Raw genomic sequence first — 5,810 nt, 5'->3', positions numbered from 1 at the left:
CGAATCTAAAATTAGACAAGAGCCTATTGTGTCATGCAAAAAGCAAATCCCACACACTAATTCAGTAGAAAGCCATCTCATCTAGCTTTTAACAAGATTCCTTAGTTTTCTACCTTAGTAGTTCATGGTATTTTTCACCTCTTCTCATGGCAGATAAACTGAATTAAGCAAGAACCAAAAGAGCTGGGTTTTTTGTAAGCATACATATATCTTGTGATGCAAACTCATGGATTTTAGGCAACCTCAAGGACTTTGAAGAATAAAAATATTTAGAGAGGAGAATGAGATAAGTAATTTGTTATGGAAACAGATGTGCCTCTCCTAGTAGTGGTGTGCTCTACGTTGCTTGACATCCCACTCTCAGGACCCAAGAAGTGTGTCTGTAAGATGGCTCAGCCAGTGGAGACTCCTTGCAGGCCGAGGGGCCTAGGCTGCATGGATTCCTGTAACCTGTGGAAACATGGAGGGGAAGAGAGACTTTGCAGAGTCATGCTCTGACTGTGTGCATGGCATGTCATTTGTGCCTGCCCCCATATCATGCATGTTTACACACGCCATAATAAATATTAAAACTGAACAGATAAAAGACAAGAACCATTGCCAGTGGCTGGGGGGGTGGGTTTGGGAGGGGGGAGGACTGCCAAGACCTCAGGTTTCCAGAGTGAGGAGATGGTCTAAGGTTTGACGATGACCAGAACTGTGTAGCGTAGTAATATACTAAAGGCACTAATCTGTACAGTTTAAAATGGAGCAACAGCAACATCCCCACCCCCCACCAGAAGAATCTGCAGTGTTAGCCAGTTTCACAGTATGCGCGCTGTCAGTGTGGCTGCCTGCCATGACAATAAAAGGAAAATCACAGCGAAAGCAAAATTGCAAGAACGTTTAAAACCTAAGCTGGGAGACTTTTAGGGAACTGGCCTTATGTACAATGCTTCCTGCTCCTGTTCCCTGGAATGTGAATCCTGGTCACCTCTAACCTTTGACTTGATACTGATGCCCACTTTCGCCTTTCATGGAGTACAGAGCTACTAGAGCCCATTTCCCAAGTTGCAACTCCTGTGACTTTAGAGTCTGGATTGGTTGGCACTCCTACCTTCTGATTCTGATTGTTGCAACAGGAAATTTAGTAAGGTCCACAGCACTTGCTGAATGTTAGCTTCTGGGACATGCCATTGGTTTTTGTTTGTTTGTTTGTTTGTTTGTTTGTTTCATGGAGTGCTTACAATCAGCAAAAACAGCCAGGAGCTCAGCGCTGACCATTTACTAATCCAGACATTTGGCGATGCATTTTGGCCCCTTTAAAAAGGATTTATTTTTATTTGCACGTATGTATGTGTGTATCTATGTGTGTGTAAACATGCTTCAGTGGGTGATGTTCTTGCTAGCCAAGTGGGAGGACCTGAGTCTAGATCTTTAGAACCCTTTTAGAAGCTGAGTGTAGCAATCCATGTGTATAATGTTGGCACTTGGAACGTAAGGTTAGAAGCCTTGACTCTTAGGGACTTGGTGATGGTTTGTATATGCTCAGCCCAGGTGGCACTATTAGAAGGTGTGGCCTTGTTGGAGTAGGTGTGTCACTGTGGGTGTGGGCTTTAAGACCCTCATCCTAGCTGCCTGGAATCCAGTCTTCTACTAGCAGCCTTCAGATGAAGATGTAGAACTCTCAGCTCCTCCTGCACCATCCCTGCCTGGATGCTGCCATGCTCCCGCCTTGATGATAATAGATTGAACCTCTGAACCTGTAAGCCAGCCCCAATTAAATGTTGTCCTTATAAGAGTTACCTTGGCCATGGTGTCTGTCTATAGCAGTAAAACCCTAACTAAGGCTGACTTCAATAAAACTCCTGAGTGAAGTTCCTTTTTCCTCATGTCCCTTGAATTGTGCTGTCTGTCTATCCTGCCTCAGTCCTACATGACCATCTGAGCACTGGGTGCTGCAAATACTATCTCGATTCATTTCCCTGCCTTGCTCTGTCCATGCTTGACTTAGTTATTTCACACACTGGTATTTCCCATCAACCTTCACTCTAGCTCTTTTCTCTTAAGAGATACCATTATCCAAGAGTGTTATGATGGGCACATTCCTCTCCTGCATGTATCCAATGTCAGCGACTTCCTATTTCCTGTAGGGCAATGGTCAAACCCCTTAGCCTGGCCTGTAAAGATTCTGAAGCAAGGACTGGAGAAATGGCTCAATGGTTAAGAGTGGGTTCCTAGTTCCTGTTGAGCACCTCATAACCACCTAGAACTCTACCTACAGGAAGTCTGACACCTTCTGCTGGCCTGTACAGGCACCCACACACACGGTATACACACAGACACAGGCATGCACACATACATATATGTGAGTAAAAAAAAAATATCTTTTTTAAAGATGCTGAAAATAAACCAGCTCATAGCCCCAGCCTCTTACCGTTATTTCCTTAGCATCTCCCCTACCTCTGTGCCTTTGCCTGGGTTGCTATTTTGAGTCATCATGCCTTTCTTGCTGTGAAGATTGCCTGTATAGAAACAGTGTGCCTTTCATGTGGGGATCATTCACACAAGAATGTGAAAATAGGCATGAACTGTGCTTGTCCTAAGTGTGACCTTCAAGGAAGGCCTTAGTCCATTCTCAGCTGAAACCCTGCAATTTTTCTGGGAATCTCACAAACAAAGCTAAATTATTTGATTACAGTAAAAGTATGTCTTAACTCTCTTGTGATCTATGGGTATGCCCCATGATTTCATTTGCCACCCCACCCCATATCCTTAGATCTGACTTCAGAAGCTGCCACAAATCATATACAGAGCTATTGTAAAGACAAACTTGGCTTTCACTTGAGAAGTGTACACACATACTCTTCTTCTCTAAAAAAATGTTTAAACTTACTGCAAGTGTGCACGTGGTGTATGTATGTTCATGTATGATGTCTATGAGTTCAGGTGTGTGCATGCCAGGACAAGCATGTGGCAATCAGAGGACAAGTGGAGACCAGCTTTCTTCCTCCACCCTGTGCGTCCTGGAATTGAACTCATGTGATTTGTCTTGGCAGCAAGTGCCTTTACTGGCTAGGCCATAGTACTTCTCTCCTCTCCTCTCCTTTCCTCTCCTTTCCTCTCTTCTCCTCTCTTCTCCTCTCCTCTTCCTCTTCCTCCTTTTCCTCCTCCTCTTCCTCCTCCTCCTTTTCCTCCTCCTCTTCCTCCTCCTCCTTTTCCTCTTCCTCCTCCTCCTCCTCCTCCTCCTCCTCCTCCTCCTCCTCCTCTTCTTCCTCCTCCTCTTTCTCTCCTTTTTTGAGATGTGGTCTCATGTAGCCCAGGCTAACCTTAGACTTGCTCTGTAACTAAGGATGACCTTGAGTGCCTACTCCTCTTACCTCTTTCTCCCTAGTCCTGGGATTTGAGGCAGGTTTCACTACACCCACAACATCTTTCTTAGTATTAATGCCTATGCTTAAATCTACAGTAAAATTACGTGTGTTTATGGATGCATGCGTGTGTGTCCATGCATGCATGTGTGTTTGTGTGTGTATGTGTGTGTGTGTGTGTGTGTGTGTGTGTGGTGTACATGGGTGCAAGTGTGCTCTCCCACACACAGGTTGTGTTCATCAAGATGTAGTTCTCAGTTGCTCACAGCTTTATCTCTGAGACAGGGACTCTTGCTAAACTCAGAGATAGCATTTTGGCTACACTGGTGGCCAGTAAGTCCCCACAGGTCCTCCTGTCTCTACTTCCTCAGTGTTGGCATTACAAGTATGGATGCTAGACCCAGCTTTTATGTGGGCGCTAGATCCAAACTCAAGTTCTCATGTTTTTATAGCAAATCCTTCACCCACCAAACCATCTCCCCAGCCCATCAACTCTTATTTTTAAGATCTAACTCTGTTGGTACTGATTTGTTATGAGCTTCCTCTCTGTGGTGAATGCCTGTTTGTGGGGCTTCCAGTAGCTGTCCTAACCTCTGTAGACCAGCTCAGATTAAATTGTGGTAATCAGAGCACAACTTGCCAATCCTGAGAAAAATTGGTTACCACAAGTTAGTTCTTTAGACCGGGGAATTCTGCACGTAAGAGTCTATCTAAAGAAATATTTGCGAGCTGGGCATGGTGGTGCCCGCCTTTAATCCCAGCACTTGGGAGGCAGAGGCAGGCAGATTTTTGAGTTCAAGGCCAGCCTGGTCTACAGAGTGAGCTCCAGGACAGCCAGGGCTACACAGAGAAACCCTGTCTTGAAAAACCAAAAAGAAAAAAGAAAAAAAGAAAAAAAGAACAAAAAAGAAAAGAAATATTTGTGAGCCATGAATATGCTCAGGCTACAGAAGAGGCTTGCCTCTAGTGTCCTCTGCTGTGGTTAAAAAGAAGGTCTGGTTGGACCCCAATGAGACCAATGCCAACTCCCGTCAGCAGATCAGGAAGCTGATCAAAGCTGACCTGGTCATCCTGAAGCCTGTGACTGTCCATTCCCGGGCTCGCTGCCAGAAAAACACTTTGGTCCGACGGAAGGGCAGGCATATGGGCATAGGGAAGAGGAGGGGTACCGCCAATGCTCGGATGCCCGAGAAGGTGACCTGGATGAGAAGGACGAGGATCTTGCGCCGGCTTCTCAGGAGATACAGGGAATCTAAGAAGTTTGACCACCATATGTACCACAGCCTGTACCTGAAGGTCAAAGGGAATGTGTTCAAAAACAAGCAGATTCTCATGGAGCATATCTACAAACTGAAGGCAGACAAGGCCCACAAGAAGCTACTGCTGACCCGGCTGAGGCACGCGGGCTTAAGATCAAGAAAGCACAAAAGGGCTGGGAGGAGTGCCTCCAGGCCAAGAAGGAAGAGATCATCAAGATTCTGTCCAAGGAGGAAGAGACCAAGAAATAAAGCTTCCCTCCTGTCTGTACATAGTGGCCTGGCTGTAGCCTCACATGATTCAGTCATTAAAATAAAACAAGCCCTTAAAAAAAAGAAAAGAAAAGAAATATTTGCAGGGGTGGGAGAAATGGCTCAATGGTTAAGAGCACTGACTGCTCTTCCATAGGACCCAAGTCTAGTTCCTGTCATCTACATGGTGGCTCACAGCCATCTGTAACTCTAGTTCCATGGGATGTGATGTCCTCTACTTGCCTCAGCAAGCACAAGGTCATGTTGTTCATACACACATGCAGGTAACGTACTCCTAAAAAAGTAATCATTTAAAAAAAAAAAATGTTTGCTCCAACAAAACACCATGATCAAACCAACTTGTGGAGGAGAGGGTCTATTTGCCTCACACTTCCAGATCACAGTTCATCATTGGAGGAAGTCAGGACAGGAACTCAAGCAGGACTGGAACCTGGAGGCAGGAGCTGATGCAGAGGCCATGGAGGGGTGCTGCTTACGGGCTTGCTCAACATGCTCTCTTATAGAACCAGAACGAACCATTGGCCCAGGGACGGCAAAACCCACATAGGCGGGACCTTCCCCCTTCAATCACTAAGAAAGTGCCCTGTAACCCAATCTTATGACAGCTTTTTCTTAATTGAAGTTCCCTCCTCTCAGAAGACTTTCGCCTGGGTTAAGTTAGCACAAAACTCTCCAGGACAATTTGCACATAGGACTGGGTGTGTGCAGTGGTAGAGAACTTGTGTGGAATCTCTATCCCCAGGATGGCCAAAGAAAAATAGAGAGAAAAGCTTTATACAAGTATAAATGCAATGGTTTGTTGTTACTGGGCAAGTTCTATGCACTGAGCTGCATAGCAGAGTCCTTATTTTATCTTGAGGCTGAATCTCCCTAACTTGGCCGTGAACCTGTGAGGCCCCTGCTCAGCTCCCAGAGTGTCTGGGATTCCAGT

The 5,810-nt window shown here is 45.5% G+C and overlaps 1 pseudogene; it reads left to right on the top strand.

Annotated features, from left to right (window-relative positions):
- The first annotated feature begins 4,279 nt into the window (after positions 1 to 4,279).
- LOC116081999 lies at positions 4,280 to 4,858 on the top strand (annotated as a pseudogene).
- Positions 4,859 to 5,810: the final 952 nt, after the last annotated feature.

Source organism: Mastomys coucha, unplaced genomic scaffold (assembly GCF_008632895.1).
Source record: "Mastomys coucha isolate ucsf_1 unplaced genomic scaffold, UCSF_Mcou_1 pScaffold7, whole genome shotgun sequence".
In the NCBI taxonomy this organism is placed as follows: Eukaryota; Metazoa; Chordata; class Mammalia; order Rodentia; family Muridae; genus Mastomys; species Mastomys coucha.
The sequence above is the reverse complement of the archived record's forward strand: the minus strand, read 5'-3'. Positions and strand labels throughout refer to the sequence as shown.